The sequence below is a fragment of the Myotis lucifugus genome, unplaced genomic scaffold, assembly GCF_000147115.1.
Source record: "Myotis lucifugus unplaced genomic scaffold, Myoluc2.0 scaffold_1, whole genome shotgun sequence".
Classification (NCBI taxonomy): domain Eukaryota; kingdom Metazoa; phylum Chordata; class Mammalia; order Chiroptera; family Vespertilionidae; genus Myotis; species Myotis lucifugus.
In genome coordinates this window covers 9,143,513-9,162,704 of record NW_005871049.1, presented here as the reverse complement: position 1 = coordinate 9,162,704, position 19,192 = coordinate 9,143,513, and the positions used below count along the sequence as shown (strand labels likewise).

The window sequence follows — 19,192 nt, the reverse complement described above, 5'->3', positions numbered from 1 at the left end:
ATGGCGGCACCCATAGCAGCCAGGGCAGAACACTGGAGGCGTCACCCCGGCAGCATGAGCCCAGCAGGAAAGTGCGCCCGCAGGCAGCACCCAGCAGGGCCCGCTTAGCCATCGCTGCGGCGACCCACGAGCAGGCAAGCGTGGCCGCAGACAGCACCCAGCAGGGCCTGATTGGCCGTCACCGTGGTGTGGAGCAGGCAGGCCCCGCAGAGAGCAGAGAAACACGGGGAGCAGGCCCAAGCCATCAGTAGGACATCCCCTGAGGGCTCCTGGATTGAAGAGGGTGCAGGTTGGGCTGAGGGCCCCCCCCATGCATGAATTTCATGCACCACACACACACACACACACACACACACACACACACACACACACACTAGAGGCCCAGTGCACAAAATTCATTCACAGGAGGTAGGATCCCTAGGCCTGGCCAGTGATTAGGGTTGATCAGGTTCCCCGCTTCCTTGCCTTATCCTTCCCTCGCTGCCCACACGCCACCACCACATGGTTCCCTGCATCCTGGCCTCCCCGCCTCCTCCTTCCCTCGCTCCCTCAACACCCCACCACCACTGCTGGTCGCCCACCATGTTTCACGCAGCCCCCTGGTGGTCAGCATATGTCATAGTGAGCGATCAAACTCCTGGTCTCCTGGTTGAACTCCCAAAGGGACAAGTTGCATATTAGCCTTTTATTATATAGGATTAGTCAGCTCAGACAGCCATAACAAAATATCATAAATTTGTGTGGCTTAAACAACAGAAATGTATTTTTTTTCACAGTTCTGGAGGCTGGAATTTGGGGTCAGGGTACCAGCATAGCATTGTCCCATATACCATAAAGTGATGGATCGATTGCTAGTCAGGGCATATGCCCAGGTTGCAGATTCAATACCCAGTCCAGTGAATGCGGGAAACAATGGAACAATGTTTCTCTCTCGCTCCCTTCTTCTATCTGAGATCAATTAAAATGAATGATACATAAATAAATAATGTTCTCTAAGTATGGTTTTAACAGGAAAGACATTAGTGATCCATGAAGTGAAAAACTCATTATAACACATATATGTAGCATGACCCCATTTAAAAATATATATATTTATTGATTTCAGAGGAAGGGAGAGGGAGAGATAGATAGAAACATCAGTGATGAAAAAGAATCATTGATCAGCTGCCTCTCGCACTCCCTATTGAGGATCAAGCCTGAAACCTGACCAGGAATCAAATCATGACCTCCTGGTTCATAGATCAATACTCAACCACTGAGGCCCATCAGCCGGGCCCCATTTTTATTAATACCAGGCACATGAGGTACATTGGCAAGATCTCACTCCTAAATGAAAGTTTGAAATTGCCCAAATCCCTTTGCAGCTAGGTTTCTGGATATGAATTCATTTCTGCCGATTGGATGCGCTTGCACAATATTTTGAAGGCAGAAATGGGGCAGAGGCATCTTCTCGCAGTTTGGGCTGTTTGCTGCTGGTGATCATATTTGCAGAGATATGGAGGTTTTCTGCAGCGGGATCCAGGCTGTGCACAGGCAGTTGTGGCAGAGGCAGTGCCCAGTGACCTGTTTTGTGGGAGCTGGAGGGCACTTGCAGGGACAGCAGTTTCCGGATCCCCAGGTCACAACTGTGCCAGCGTGTCCTAGAATTCAGTTGTGGCTGAGGGGGCAGTGCCTCCCGCTGGCCAGGGAGTCTTTCCTGGAGGCCCAGCCTAATACCCACTCCTCCAGCTCTCCGATGATTTCCCAAGCACCAATTCCCTGTGCTAAATTCTCTCCTGCCTAAAATATCAAAGATCTAAAAACATTTTGGATTCTCTACTTTCAACGAAAACAATGCTGCACAGGGTCCGGTATGAAAAGTGGGTGAGGTGTTGCAGAAGGCTCCCTTCTTTGAGTCTGAGCTTCCTCTTCTGTAGAACGGAGACCAAAGATTATTATCTGTTCATAGTTACTGAAGACCATGGCAGCTGTGTTTCCCAAAGATGGCCACAACATATCCCATCCCTCCTGTGGCTTTGCCACTTTCTACCACGTCTCTCTCTTGAAGTGGGGCTGACCTCTGATGCTCTGGTAGACAGTACACTGGTCGTCTGCAGAATTCCAAGGCCAAGGCCGAAAAGGCATGGGTCTGCAGCCCCGCCCACTCTGCCAGGGTTTCCAGCTCCCACCCTGCTCACCCTGCATGAGTTCTGGACTCCATTGAGTCTGTGGGCATGGCCAATGAGGGCGTATGAATTCCGGCCCTGCCCAAGCCACTCGGTTCTCCAGCTCGTGCAGGGCCTCACCCTCCCGGCTCGCTTCCCCACTGGTCAGTTGTGCTACCCGAGCGCCTTGCTGTGCACCATAGCCCACCAGCTAGTGCTGCTAGGCCCAGCAGTCAGGGTAAGTGCCCGGGTCAGGCCTGTGCCTCCGGATTCCTGGGCGCCTCCGCCCCCTGTGCCCCACCACCCCTATACCTGCTGCTGCTCCGACCAGTGCCAGATACCTGGCTGCTGTGCGTGGCCTGCGAGTACTGCGGCAGCCACCAGGTAAGCCTCCCCACCCCATCCCTGACTCTGGCACCCTGATCCCAGGTCCACTTCTGCCACAGGAGAGCTTTGCCCATGCAGCTGCCCGAGACCAAGCACCTCCAAGGTCCCCAGACCCCAAATTTCTGCCAGCCAAGGTGGTTGGCCCCACCCCCTATCGGGGTGGGGGTGCCGATCGGGGCCCTGATCAAGCTAGTTGGCTGACACAGTGCATGTTATTCTGTTTGTTTCATCACCATTCCAGTCTCTGGGCATGTGTATGTGTGTGTATATATATGTGTGTGTATATATATGTGTGTGTGTATATATATATATATACACACACATACACACATACACACACACACACAAACACACACATACTAGAGGCCCAGTGTACCGATACGTACACCAGTGGGGTTCCTTGGCCTGACTTGTGGGGATCCGGCCAAAACCGGCTCTCCAACATCTCCTGAGGGGTCCCGGATTGTGAAGGCACAGGCCAGGCCGACGGACCCCTACCAGTACACAATCAGGGTCCAGGAGGGACCATGGGAGGGCTCCAGTTTGTGTCTGGCCGTTGTGCCCAATCAGCTGGACTCCAGGAGCAAACTAACCTACCGGTCAGAGTATCTGCCCCCTGGTGGTCAATGCACATCATAGCTACTGGTCGAATGGTCACTTAGGTTCTTTATATATATAGATATACCAGAGGCCCAGTGCAGGAAATTCGTGCACTTGTGGGGGTCTCTTAGTCTGGCCTGTGCCCTCTCACAGTCCAGGAGCCCTCAGGGGATGTCTGACTGCCAGGGAGGCAGGAGAGGCTCCCGCCACTGCCGCTGCACTCGCCAGCGGTGAGCCCCCCTAGTGGTCAATGCACGTCATAGTGACTGATCATTCCTCCATTTGCATATTAGCCGTTTATTATATAGGATTTGCATAGAATGAATATTGGTCATGATTCATCGTGTTGTGTGTTTTTGTGTGTGTGTTTTTATTTTTAAATTTTTTAAAAATGTATTTTATTGATTTTTTACAGAAAGGAAGGGAGAGGGATAGAGAGTTAGAAACATCAATGAGAGAGAAACACCGATCAGCCGCCTCCTGCACATCCCACACTGGGGATGTGCCCGCAACCAAGGTACATGCCCTTGACTGGAATTGAACCTGGGACCTTTCAGTCCGCAAGCTGACGCTCTATCCATTGAGCAAAACCAGTCAGGGCTGTGTGTGTGTTTTTAAATTGGTATTTCCAATGAGATTTGCTTATCTCAGGAAACCATATCTGACAGTCTGTAGTGAATCACAATTTTGATTACATCCCATTTTATCTTTGTAAATATGCCAGTGGCGTACCAGTGCACCACGGTTTTGACATATTGCCAATCCTAGTTCCTTGAAGTTAAAGTCAGCCTTTATAAAAGTAATTCCAGTAAATCTTTGTTAATCAAAAAGTTCCTCATTTTGAATGCAAGCCAGATAATAGAAATATAATTACATTATTTTACTGAATTACCAAGGGAGGTAATTCAGTAAATGATAATTTAGTAGTATTCACCACTCTATTCACTAATATTTAATAAGTAGTACTTATGCAAGTGTCATTTATATTGTATAGATTATAATCAGTAATAAGTGATTGTTGCTGAGGTTATATGGTAATCATATTTTTTGTTTACCAAAAATAATTTTGGAAAATGCAAATTTGATTATGTCATTAGTTTAAAAACCTCTCATGGCCTTCCTTTGCTCTTAAAGTCAGGTAGTTAGATGTAAATCTTTACCATGATCTAGGGGACTTTGAATTTTTTGGTTCCTGTCTATCTTTTCATTTTTTTCTTAGGCTACTATTTCCCTTGCTCAACATGCTGTAAATAAACTATTCTTATTTTAGCTCCTTTTCATCAGATATGTTGTGTGTTACAAGGAGTAAAAAAATATTCCCATTGGTTTATGAAAAAATAAAACGGGATTTATTAATTGATCAAAGTAGGAGGTCTTCTTTTCATAATGGAAGGGTTTTGTTTTTGTTTTTGTTTTCTCCTCACAAGTGTCAAGAAAGGTTCCCTACCGGATGTTACTCTACAGAGGCAGCAGTGCTTTTGTTTGTTAGTTAGTTAGTTTGTTTGTTTTAGTTTTTGTGTGCTTTTTTTTATTGGATCACATGGCATAGTGTTGTAAAATGCAAGTGTTTTGCAAAGGTCAGGGAGGCTCACCTTCAAATATTTAGAATGCAATTTTTTAATATTTCATTATTATTTTAAGTAACGACTCTTCTTCCTACTTATGCTTTTTCATGTCTTAGAATGTAGTACAGACATATTACTTTTTGGAGATCTGATCTTATTCTAACAGAACATGCTGAACACTGTGCTGCCATTGGAAGAGAAAATGTAAAGCTATTCCTAAGTCATTTCTCTGTGGGGTAGAGAAAGAACATTCATAGCAAATCATCGCATTTTACCAAATCTATCATTAGGTATCGGGTTGGGAATGCACACACAGCATAGGTCTAAGAAAGTATGGGCAAAAATGTTTGAGGGAAATCTACATATTGATGAGGGGTATTTATTTACTTAGTTTTTTAATTTAAATTTATTTTATTAAATATAATATACACATAGCAAAACATAAACATATTTAAGCATATAACTTGCAATACAAAAATAAGTCTTTTTATAAGAAACAAAATTAGATACGTCTCTCTTGATCAAAGCCAGGCAGATCAAATGAGCAAACAGTTTTGTAGATATTGAAGTACTAAAGATTTGTCTTCAATAATTTAGACCTTATATATTAAAACCTTAACCCAGATAAAGATACTACATTTTTTAAGTTAACAGATAATGTTCATGAAAATTGACCATTTTCATGTTACAAAGATAATCTTAATACATTCAAAACATAAAACTAAAAAAAGGGCATTTTCTGAACTCTTTTGAATACAACTAGAAATTTATAACAAAATTTAAAAACATAAGAGAAACAAAAAGTTCTACTTAGAAATAAAACACAGTGATAATTCTTGGATAAAACTGGAAATATCCATTGAACTGCAACATAGCTCATAATTTTAACAGGACATACCAGATCTGAGATACAACTAAAGTAATTATCAGAGGAAATTTGATTGCATTAAACATAGATCCATATTAATTACAAAAATAATATAACATAATTAAATATCAAATCTTAAAAGTTAGTGAAAATCAACAATAAATTAAACTAAAATAAGACAAAGAATAACTTGAAGGAATTGCCACCTCAATTAAAGTGCCACTAAAGCTGTTGAAGAGAATTCCTACCCTTATGGAGCTTTCTGATGATTTAGATATAAATGATCAATTTAAGGAGGCAAGTTATTTCTTCCCCCTCCCCTCCAAAGCTGCAGCATTAATTACTAACACAATATGGCCACTATTTGACTATACAGATACAAATATTTAATATTGAAATATTTAAGATTGCCAATTGACATAGTACTTATGAATAACCACAAAATAAATGAGCCATTCTTACATAATTTTATATTGATAATTTACAGTATGTTTACAGGCATACCTCAAAGATTTTGTGGGTTCAGTTCCAGACAACTGCAGTAAAATGAATCATAATCATTTTGCTAGTGGAGCTCTTGCCTCCAGTTTGTAAAAAATGCAATATTGGTGAGGTGCAATAAAGTGAAGTGTAATAAAATGAGTGTGCCTGTACAGTCTATTTCAAGAGAGTGTTTTTCTTTCCAGAACCTATTGAAATATTATTATTTTCCTGTGCATACACATTTGTAAGAACATTTTGATGGATATGATGGTTTCTGTTTGATCAATATTAATTTAAAGCTCCTGGATATCCTTGGAGAGCTAATCAAGAAGGTAGAAAATTTTCCACATTAATGTTGTCAAGTGACAGTAGATTTAAGAGGTAATGAACATTATTTACTTAAAAAGAAAATGTTTTCCCTTATGCAATTACTGTTAGAAGAATCATTAGCCACAACAAAAGCTCTATGAGTCAGTTAAACATATGTCTCATTCTATAATTTATACTTCTTAACAGTCTGTGATCCCTTGGGTCAAGATTACTTTAGAAACACAAAGAGAACCCTAAAACTAAATAATTTCATTTATAAAATGAACATGTAAATTATCTGCTAAATTACTTGTACTTAATTAGTAATTTTGCATAATGACACACATTCTCTTTGGGTCTCTTCAAACTCTGACAGATAACACTTTACAAATGTTACTTAAGTTCCAATTACACACAAACCTTGTAGAAATGCACTATTAGTCTAAATATGCAAACATGAGCAATCCTGGTATTCCTTAGGCAAAACTGTAATTCAACATTTCTGCTAAAGGGTTCCTTGGCTCATTCTGAATGTGGCGTTTCTTACATGAGACACTAAAAATGACAATTTTTTGAAGTTTGTAAGTGGATAACACATTATACAATTATTAGAATCAGTTCCCTTCACTTTTAGTTTAGAAATTCAAATTACAAAAATATATATCTTCTGGTTTAAAATCTGTCTTTTGTTGTTGTTGTTGTTGTTAGTTAACATTAAAATAACTGTAAAACACAACTACTACTAATCACACCAGGGCAGTGTTCCACCTGACTTGTTTTAATCTTGTCATAGTTACTTTGCTTCTTAAGCTATGATGGGAACCAGAGTTTGCCACCCCAAAATATTCCTTTTGAGATACTAAATTTAAGCTAGTTATTTTTAAGAAACAAAAGACTCAGAAAGAACCCTTGACCCTTTACCTGTCTAAAGGGATTTAGGTACAAAATTCTGCTTTGGAAGGGAAGCTTAGTATGTTCACCTTAGCACATTTACCTTGATATACATGAATTAAGTGTGGCAGACAGGGATGATCAAAGCGAGTCTGTTTGTTAGATCCCCCTCAGTGTCCTCTTGTTTCTGGGTGGCCAAGCAAAAATTTGTATACCACATGCTTGCTCTTTCTCATCTACCTGTGAATTGCTTATTTTCCCTCTTGTTCTCCTTTGTCCAGAATGGCATATAAGGCTCAACTGCCCAATGAGTCCTGGGGTCTCATATTCTTCTGAAGTCCCTGTATACACATAGATAATAAATTCAATAAATTTCATTTTCTCCTATTAATCTGCATCATGTTAATTTGATTATTAGTCCAGCCAGAAGAAATTAGAATGTGGAAGGAAAACTATTTTTTTTACCCCCATACAGTAAAATATGTAAAATCAACAAAACCAAAAGTTGGTTCTTTGAAATTATATATGATAAATACAGCCTTGATAAGACTTATCAAGAAAGAAAACACAGACTGAAAATATCAGGAATAAGAAAAGGGGACATCACTTAGGTCTTACAGTAAATAATAAGCAAGTGATAGATATTAGACCTCTTGGCTGATATTCTGAAGTCATCTTGCCAGTTCTCATGCTAACAACAAGGTGACCGTGCAGAAGATTGTATTCCTTCCCGTTGGTGCAATAAACTTCAGGGAAGCCATGTGCATTGGAAAGGAGATTTTTCACAATCTGAAAATTGTCAGCAAGAAGAAATATATGAAAGATGCCACCAATGTGGGAGATGAAGGCAGATTTGCTCCTGGAGAATAAAGAAGCCCTGGAGCTGCTGAAAAATGTGATAGGAATAGCCAGCTACATGGAAAACATTGCCCCTGGCATGTATGTGGCTGCCTATGACTTCTTCAGTTAGGGAAAGTCTGACCTAAACTTCAGGTCACCCAGTGACTCCAGCAGATACATCACCTGACAAGCTAGCCGATCTGAATAAGCCCTTCATCAGGGACTACCAGTGGTGTTTATTGAAGATTCTTTTGACCAAGATAACTGGGAAACTCAGCAGAAAGGCACTGTCAGTACAGGAATCCAGGTGGTGGTGGTGGGGGGGGGGTGATGTCACAGTGACAAATCCTAAATATATTTTCAAGGCCATGGGAGAGAAATTGTTGAACTTCTTCTCACTCAATGTGAACCACACTGGCCCCATGACCAAGTCTCTCCAGTTGTATAAGCTGGCCTTGTTCAGTGGGTGGGCATCATGGTGTCTCATTCATCATTCTGGGGAGAGTGCTGCTCTTCCCTGGTCAGATCCACACTGGTGCACCTTGACAATCTGAGCATTGGCCAATGAAACCAGCTCCTCAGAATTGAAGAGGAACTGGACAGAAAGGCTAAGTTTGTCAACAGGTACTTTAGAACTCCCATAGTCAAGTAAGGTATGGTCAGGTGAGCCCTGAGTCACCTCTGCTTCTGATGTTCACCAGGACAGTTCAAGGGCCAGTTGATATTAGAAGGGACTTCTGGTAGTTAACTCCTGTCACTCATCCCTGTGATGTTCTCTCACTGCTTTTTGAAAGCTGCCACAGAAGCCAGCTTTGACCATCCAGAGCCCTGTTGGACACCCTAGTTTTGTAATCCTTGGGTTGACCCAAATCATTTTTCGTCTCACTTGGCTTGTCAACAAGTGTCTGCAGCTAAGTTTATCCACATTGTAACCTCCCATGCATCCTCAGGCAATAACTCCAGTGGTTTTGTGTGCAAAATAAAAAGGCCTCAGTGACAGGAAAAAATGTAATTATCAGAAAGAATATTTAATTAATAGAAGTTAATAGCAGAAGACACTTTCTACATTTGTTTATTTTATTCTTATTATAATGTTCTTTTTGGTGAACAACAAAAAAATTTAAGTGAAACAATTTTTATGAAGTACTAGGCAAAGTCTAACCATGTTTTGGGAAATAATCATTTCTATACACAACTGTGAGATCTTAGATTTTTATTTCTTATTGTGAGTCATAATACACATTAAAGTATATAGAACACCACTGTACAGCTTCATGATTTTCACACAGATGCCTTTGTAATCACAAACAGGTCAAGAATAGAACTTTGTCAGCATTTTAGAGTCCCTTGCATGTCCCTTCTAATCCAGCCCCCTCTTTCTTTCCCCAAAGTAAACACTATCCTGAATTTCAACATAATACAGTAGTTTGGGCTGTTTCTTACTTATCTAAATGGAATCAAATGGTATGTGTTTATTTGGGTCTGACTTCAGTTACTTAACATGATGTTTGTGTATCCATCCCCATTTTCATGGCTATATAATGTCTCATTTATTAATATACTAACATTTATCACTTCAGCTGCTTAAGGACATTTGGGTTATTTTTGAGTTTAGACTATTATGAAGAATGTTACAAAACATCAAAAAAACATTCTTGAGTGTGAATCTTCATTCATGTGCAGGTATTGCTGTTGTGTTAAGATTTAATTAATTAATTAAATCCTATTGCTATCTCTAACAGAAATCCCAGGTGTCCACAAATTCCAGGGGTCAGAAGGTTCTGAACACTTGGTTGGAACTTGGAGATCTATGGGCCAGGAGTCAAGGTGAACAGAAAAAAACCATGACCATCAATAGAACTGTAGCTAGCCCAGCTTTGAAGCATCACCATCCCTGAAATTTGATTAATTAAATTAATTGATCAAAATTATCTAGAAAAATATCAATACAAGCATAATTGACTACACAACTCAAGCAAAATTAATCCTACAGATAGGCCTGCATAAGTGAACAATGATATAGTACATGTTTATTAATTGTAGCATGCTAAAATACCAAATTATAAAACAAAAAATGGAAAACAGCAATAATATTCTGTCCTTTGCCACCAGAATGCTTACACTTTGTCCAAATGAAAAGAATAGCCACACGAACAGGCTTGATAATATGCCTGGGCCCAACAATTTGGACTCCCTCTCACTGAGCCTGTAGTAGATATTGCTCATGCTGAATGCTCAACCAAATTAGTAGTAGAGACTGAAGTTAAGTTATTGGTTTGGCTCTAGCTTTGAGGAGTTCAGCTAGCAACCATATGATAGATGGATCACACTGAGTTCTTACCACCCTTGAATGATAAATAATTCATCCATACTGGATTTCTACATTCTGGGTGACTAAGATGACCTTAAAGATCCCCTCAGCTACACTAAACTTTAGACAAGTTTCTTCCTGACTACAGGTTTCTGATCTGCCTTTTCTTTGAGCATTTACCTCAGAAAATTTTCAATTGTAAATTCTTTTTCCGTCCCTTTGAAATGTATGTAAATCTTCTCAGAACCTATGGCCAGTTTTATAACTCAGGGAATGTCTTTCTCAAGGACCTAAAAGCTATCTCTTTGAAATGTAGACATCAAAGGAAATAACACCGTATTTCCCACTCTTTCTCAGAAGGGTGGGAACTTAACTTCAATGGGCAAGAATTAACAAATCACCTAATTACTTAGAAAAAAAATTTGCAAACTCAGAAATAACTCAGTGTGCTAGACACATACCAATAATCAACCTCACTTCCATAGTCCTCTAATATTTTTCCACTAGCTCACTCCAGTGCTTAAAATCTCTCCCACCTTTTGTTCAAGTGGAGTAGAATTCAATTTGCTTCCCTATTGCAATAATCTTAAATAAGGTATTTCTTGCCTTTTAACTTTGGTGCAATTTTTCCTTTGACGTGGGTGTGGCTCTGGTTTTCCTTCTCTGTCTGCAGTGTCTGGACTACCAAGTCTACTCAAGGGCTAAGAAATTGGCTGATTTATTATAATGGGGTCATGATCAGTGCCTTAGAAAAGTAACCCCCAATGTGGCAAAGTTGGTGCAGCATTGTTAGGTAGGAAGTTAGACATGAGAGGCTGGGTGGAGCCTGCCCTGGGGCCCTGAACAGGGGTTGGACCAACATTGCCTTCAGACCTCCTCTCTGTGGGCAGCCCAGCAGCCAGCAGACTGCCAGGGGCAATGGGCAGGTTCAGAACCAGCCCATTCTTGGCACAAGCTCAGAAGAAAGTGACATGACCTCAGTGTGACCTTACTAGGTCCTGGACTAATTATAATAACATTTGGATTGCAGTTTTGACCTCCACCCCACTAGTAGGTTTTTCTATATGAATTATAGGTATCGGCATTTACAGAAGAAATATAGTTATGTTCCCCTTTTCTGTCAGTCAGCCCTGAATGCAAAAGAAAATCTCCACCCAGGAAATCCTTCATTTAAACCATATAACCCAGGAGTTCTGGGCCATTGTCTCTTGCCTGGCCCACTCCTAGCTTGGAGTGTATCTTCAATAAATCCTACTTTGCTTTACTTCCATTTTCATTGACCTTAAAATCTTTTCTGTGTCTATGAGAAGAACCTATGTTCCAGCTGGTAACCCCAATCGGTAACAACATGATTGCAATGTTCATGGAATCGTTTGACCCTAATACCTGTAATATCCTCAGTAGATAGAATATCTTTTTCTTAGTACCTTCTCACCATTGTTCCCAGTGACACATCTGAGTAATTTTTGCCTCAGTGTGCAACTTTTGGCTTTCTGAACTAGAAGTCCTGGTTCTGAGGGGAGGGACATATTTACTCAAAACCATATTAAGGAGACCCCTAAACTTAACATTATTGACTCAACTTAGGTATTTTGAGCCCCCCACCCCTCATTCCAGTAAAACAATAATAAAAAAAAGAGTTACTATACTTTCAAAATAAATGACCGTGATTATCATGAAGAGGTAGGATTATTGTTGTGCACTGGGGTCAGGGAAAAGTATGTTTGGAACTAAAGAGATTCCTTAGGGTACTTCCTAGTGCTGCCAGTGGCAATAGGGCTCTTTCACAGGGACGTAAGGAAAGCATTTTGGGGACCCATGCATGGGAGGATGAGAGGTAGGTGCTAAGATGTGTTGGAGTAGAAACAAAGGACTGTCCCCAGGTGCCCAGCTCTGTCTCATCCAAAACCAGGTGGCCCAGTTCAAGTCCAGCCTTGACTTTAACCAAGCCTAGAAGAAGGGCCAGGGCTCAGAGATGTCCTGCCATTACCTGGAATCAACAGGGCATCTGAAGCTGCCATCATTCAGCTTAGTCCAGGCCAAAGCTCAGTCTCTGTCCACATCCAGCTAGCCTAGTGTCTGTTCCTGGCTGCGTTTGGGCGGCACTTGGTGAACAAACACACACAGGTGCTACTGAGACAGGCCTATGTTAAGCTTCAATTATGTTACCTCAGTCTTGGGAAGGGGTAAGCTTTCTTTCAAACTAACCAATCTCTTTCCTGGATTTTCATGGGTTTCTTGTGTTCCATCTTCCCTCTACCCAAACCCTTTCCTAGATCTTCCAGGGTTTTATGCCCTCATCTAATCTGATCCTTTCCCAGGCTAGATACCTCCAATTTATGGTCACCATCATGGCTCCTACTGCACATGCCTCATAGTAGAAAGACCTTCCCCTAAACCAGCGGTTCTCAACCTGTGGGTCGCGACCCCTTTGGGGGTCAAACGACCCTTTCATAGGGGTCGCCTAAGACCATCAGAAAATACATATATAATTACATATTGTTTTTGTGATTAATCACTATGCTTTAATTATATTCAATTTGTAACAATGAAATTGGGGGTCACCACAACATAAGGAACTGTATTAAAGGGTCGCGGCATTAGGAAGGTTGAGAACCACTGCAACCATCTGAGCTTCTACTGCACATGTGCCAAAGTTCTGTTTCCTCATCTGGTTTCTACTGCACAGCAGCTGCTTACCTCCCGCTGTGCCATCTTAGCTTCTACTCCACACACGCCCAGCCAAGGAATTTCCCCTGTATTGTTTATCGCTCCCCAACATAGTCTGGGTGAGTGAATTAGTTGTATACCAGGGGAGATTGGAAAGCTGGTCCATCCTCCCTAACAGGAGATGGAGGGGTGTTTATCCTTTGGTGGGGAATTCAACTATCCCCTGGGGTGTCTGAAGCTGTGATTTTCAAATGAAGAAAGAAGAATAGATCCAGAGTCAAATGGTAGGGGAGGGGCGGGGGTTAGAGAGCAACCAAAGGACTTGTATGCATACATATTAGCATAACCAATGGACACAGGCACTGGGGCGGTGGGGGCTTGCCTGGGGTGGGAATGGCAGGGGGGTGGGGGGACAATTGGGGAAAAAGAAGACATATGTAAAACTTTAGACAATAAAAAAAATTTAAGTCTGATTAAGTGTAACTTCCAGACTCAATAGGTCCCAGCTAGTCTAGCTCCCTCCTCTTTTGCTAACATCTAGCTGCTTATGCTAACATTAGTGCTTTTTTTAAGACAAAATCTTTTTTTTTATCTTCACCTGAGGATATTTTTCACTGATTTTAGGGAGAGTGGAAGAGAGAGGGAGAGACAGAAAGAAACATTGATGCCAGACAAACACATCCAGTTGGTTGCCGCCTACACATACCCTGACCAGGGCCAGGGCTGGGGAGAAGCCTGTAACTGAGGTACCTGCCTTTAATCGGAATCGAACCCAGAACCCTTCGTTCTGCAGGCCAACACTCTATCTACTGAGCCAAACCAGCTAGGGCAAGACAAAATCTTAAGTACCAATTGCAGGAAACACAATCTGAATAAGACATTGAAACCAAAAGATTGGAACCCTCAGGCATGAAGGTATGATTTATCACACTGAGCAAAGTTGGCTGAAGTGCTAATTCAAGTAGAGGAAAATCTGGTATGAACAGAAGGGAAATATAAAGAATATCAGCTTTGGCTAGCTTCTGGACCATTTAACTGCAGCAGCAGGCGTGCTTATGAACCATCATTTTGTAATTAGTTATTTTTGTTAAATATATGTGTGTGTGTGTGTATATGTGTGTGTGTATATATATATTCCCCCCAAAATAATGTATACACACTTTAACAGCAGGTAGCTCAATTAATGTTTCTTTCTTTTCAGATTTAACCCATGGGAATTAATAGTTATTCAAACTGTGTATATATTTCTTTGGGACAGTGAGTGTGTGTGTGTGTGTAAACTGTGACCAGCCTTTAAGAAGCAGTAACATTAAGGAACATTCATACCACTCTGGGAGTTGACGAAAAAATATGCAGCTCTCTCACCTCTCAAGTGAGAGAATTTTGAGGTGTGATTTTTCACCATTTTCTTGTGCTTCTCCAGTAGATTAAATTCTAGTTGCCCACTGTGATAGCTGATTGTAATATACTCTTTACGACTGCTTTTTCTTCCCTATTGTTTTCTCACATCTCCACCAGTGACATTTATACTCCAGAATAGTTATTTGCACTCATTTTTATCTCAGGAAGCCCCCCCCCACCACCACACACACACACACACACACACACACACACAGACACACACACATTATGATCTCTGACCACTGGGTGCCATAGAGTGGGATTCTTTCTAAATCCCCATGTTATATACAATGGTGGTCATCTGTATAAGTTTTTAAGATCATGAAGATCATGATAGAATGTTCAAATTTCTAGGTCAAATTGAATTACCTTGTCTCTTAGTTTATGATTATGTATACAATAAATGTATTTTTACATAAATCCATGCAAATATTACCAATATAATATAACAAACTTTTGTGATAAGATAAGGTTATCTTGATTACTTACATTACCTTAGTTTTCCAGATAAATTTGTCAGATTTCATTTCTGAAAATAAATATTAATGAAATAGTTAAATCCTGGGTAAATTGTGTAGATTCAGAAGTATGTTTTAGGATGAAGTTAAAAGAAATTTAATTTAAACACCTGGTATATTTGGTGATGGACATTGCTTTTACCTTAAATATAAACTAGGAATCATTCTTAAGTAAGAATATTTACTACTTATTTCATATTATTTTTAAAATTAAACTGAAAAAGTATGTTCAAATATTTAGATTGGGTCAGCATGTGATTAAAAATATGGAGTTATGACTTGTTGCTTTCTGTCTGACACAATCTGGGATTTATAATTCAAATGAACGAAATAAATAGCATAATTGCTTATGTGAGAAACACTGATGAGTGGAATAAAACTGTATTATCTTGTAATGACAATGTTTTTGTGCTCATTATCAAGGTGAAATGAAAGTATAGCATACTTCACTACTTTGATTATTAAGTTCCTGAGTTTCATTTATTTTTTATAATGCATTTCTTATATAGAAGAAATATGCTCATTTGTTCTTTTAACTGTATTGCATTTTAATTGAAATTATATATAATTTTACATGAGTAATATTATGGTCATTAGACATGAGAATGTCTTAACCTATATTAAAATGCGTTTACCCTGATTATATTATCTATGCAGTTAATCTGCTTTAATCATTCAGGAATCTCAAAAGAATTCATCAGCTATTTTTTATTTGGTAATTTGTATTTTCTGAATATAACCTTTGGAGTTTTATAGTTGTTGTCAAGTTAAGAAATGATACAAGAAGCCAAGATAAACCCAAAATAAAAACTATCAGAATTTCAACTGACATAACCGAATAAAATGTGTCTATCTCTATGTGTACATTTTACTAAGTTTATTATCCAAATAAAAAGCATTTCCCAATACAAAATGAATCTGCAACTATATTATGTCTTAGAAAGTTTTAGATATTGACTAACCCATGATTGGATATGTAAAAATCCCATAATTACTGCCATATTCAACACATTGTGAAATGGTTGTTATTTTAGAACCACCTTTCTAATAATTTCTTCACTCAAGTTTAAATTTTCAAAACTAAATGTTTGCAAATGTCTAATAGCAGGAATATGCATGTTTGATATAATCGACATATGAATACTTATTATAGGACTAAAGAATTATACTGTTTGTGAAATGCTATTCTAGAAAAACATGTTCATCACTGCATAGAAAAAGACATTTTAAAAAGTACTAACAATCTGTTTTGCTTAATCTATATAGATAAAAACCTAAGTGATCAGATGACCGGTTGGTAGCTATGACACACACTGACCACCAGGGGGCAGACACTCAACACAGGAGCTGCCTCCTGGTGGTTAGTGCGCTCCCACAGCAGGAGCGCCACTCAGCTGACATACGGACTCACGGCTGGTGAGCGCAGCTGAGGGGGCACCAGCCTCTCCCGTGGACACTCCTCCTGCGTGCCCCAGGGGCAGCCCTGGCAGGTGCAGTGGAGGTTGGGATGAGCGGGGACAGCATGGCGCCGGGCTCCTCCCCAGCCACCTGCTGCTTCCTGCACTACTTCGTGCTGTGCAGGATCTACATGGACAGCAGGCTGGAGCCTAATGAGCTAGTGGGTAAGGCCAGGCTGCGGTAGCATGGAGGTTCACTGATCCCTGCAGGCCAGACTGAGGGACCCACCAGTGCATGAATCCATGCACTGGGCCTCTAGTTTTAGTACAATGTCTATCAAGTCTCAGGAATAAAATGGATAACTCTGTGTTAAATCTTATGTACTTTTTTTCCTCAGGACCTTCAGAGACCTCTTTGTATATTAGCATAACATTTTTATCACCTCTTAGGTCTCCATTTATGCTTCAACAGCCTCATTTTCATTTGGCTTACTCACTCAGCAATACTGCCGAGCTTCTAAGGCAGAAACAAGCTATATATGGACGGGAAAATTAAGCAATAGCTCTACATTTACGTTTTTTAAATGTCTATTTTCATTCCTATCAACTTCCTTTGGGACTTGGTTATTTTTCTTTTTTCATTGTTTATGTTAGCCTGCATTTCTCCTGTTATTTTTATTCCTTTTTATTTTTTAAATAGAAATAATGTCTGCAATTTGTTTTATCCCGGTTCCTTTCTTTTAAAGCCCTTTGTTATATCTAAACAATACTTATGTATAGATAGCCTATCTTTGGAATTATTTTGCCAACATTGCAGAATGGCTTTGTGTCAGATAGGCTCATCAAGACACCAGAGTATGATATAACTGAGTACTAATTATACTTGGGAAAGATCATGCAATTTGTTTACCTGGATCCGCAAACACTTGAGGATGCCATGAAAAGTTAGAGCATTGATGTTCAAATCTTTTCAAATAACTTCAGACGGCCTCCTGGCAGTGAGTTTATGTTTTGTCCTTCACAGAAGTTTTAATTAGATGGCTTAAAGGTGGTTCTTAAATCATAAACAAGAAAGAAATAAAATAATACAGCAAAAATTTTATAAAAATAAATACAGAATTACTCAGATTAGAAGGGGGAAATAAAAGAAAATATACGGTGTAAATTAAAAATAATTTTAATGTAATTGAATTGAGATATGCAAATATAGTTTGAAAACTATCTGATGAAAGTGCATCGAAAAGCACATCCTGAATCACTGTAGGGTCCTTAGTATAATGGAGCACAGTCAATGAGAAAAATAGCTATAACTGTTAATCCAGAGTTTATAGTGGGTCTAAGGAAATATTTCTTTCATGTAAACAAGGCTAAACTGCTTTTTTAAGCTGGTGGGCAATGGCTTAGAGAAGGCTCTGTAAGCTATTTCTTTTTTTCTGTGTCCCCGCCTCAGTTAGATGACAATTTAATCATTAATACAATGATTTATAAAATCAACAGAAAAATATTAAAAGTAAATTTGCATCTTTAAAATAGTTTGTATAACCAGTTGGATAGATGGTGATAAATACACAGAGAATATTTAATAGATGTTTCTACCTCTGGGAAATTCAAAAAGGCTGCAATTTTATGTGCTAGAAAATAGGGAAGTGTAGGGATAATGATAAGGAAGTTACTATTTTTGCTACTACAATTGTTCAATCTAACCCAATTCTCTTCACTTTTTTTTTTTATGAAGTTGTTGCTAACCCACGTGAAATGAATTCTGATCAAATATAAATACTTGCAGGGGAATTTCACAGTGATTTTGAATACCACAAAGACAATGAAAACGTAACATTTAAAAAAATATGTTGGATCCTATACAACATGGAATCCAAAACTTGTACTACTTTGGCCTTTGACTGAGAGATTAGGGGTTAAACCATGATATCTAATCTAATAAAAGAGAAACATGAAAATTGACCACACCTCCGCTATGCCCCAAGCCACGCCCACCAGCCAATCAGAGCGACACTATGCAAATTAACCCAACCAAGATGGCAGCCAGCAGCCACAGAACTGGAGCAAGCAGGAGGCTTGGTTGCCCCGGCGATGGAGGAAGCCAAGCTTTTCGCCTGCCCTGGCTGGCTGTGGCCTCTGCTCAAGGCTACAAAGTTTCAATTATAGAAGATAAATAAATCCCAGACACCTGCTTCCAGCCAGCCTCTACTGGGAGCTTTGGTGTCTGGGGGCCCTGGCCAGCCTGCAAACAGCCATCAGCCCCTCACTCAGACTGGCCAGGCACCCCAGCAGGACCCCCCACCCTGATCCGGGCAAACCAGCCAGCCCCCACCCATGCACCAGGTCTCTATCCTATATAATAAAAGGGTAATATGCAAATTGACCCTAACAGCAGAACGACTGGGAATGACTGGGCCACTATGACACACACACGCTCAATGCAGGGAGCTGCCCCCCTGGGGGGTCAGTGCGCTCCCACAGGGGGGAGCTCTGCTCAGCCAGAAGCCAGGGTTGACGGCTGCCAGTACAGCGATGGGGGTGGGAGCCTCTCCCGCCTTCCTCAGCAGCGCTAAGGATGTCCGACTGCAGCTTTAGGCCTGCTCCCCGCTGGCAAGTGGGACATCCTCCCGGAGGGCTCCCAGGCTTGCCAGAAGGAATGTCTGACTGGCCAGCTTAAGGCCCAATCCCCAGGGATTGGGCCTAAGCCTGCCGGGTGGCCATCCCCCGAGAAGTCCCAGACTGCTAGAGGCCACAGCTGGGCTGAAGGGACCCCCTCAAGTGCCCAAATTTTGGGGGCACTGGGCCTTA

The 19,192-nt window shown here is 40.5% G+C and overlaps 1 pseudogene; it reads left to right on the top strand.

The window, feature by feature from the left end:
• LOC102425803 lies at nucleotides 1–8,739 on the top strand (annotated as a pseudogene).
• The last annotated feature ends 10,453 nt before the right edge of the window (nucleotides 8,740–19,192 follow it).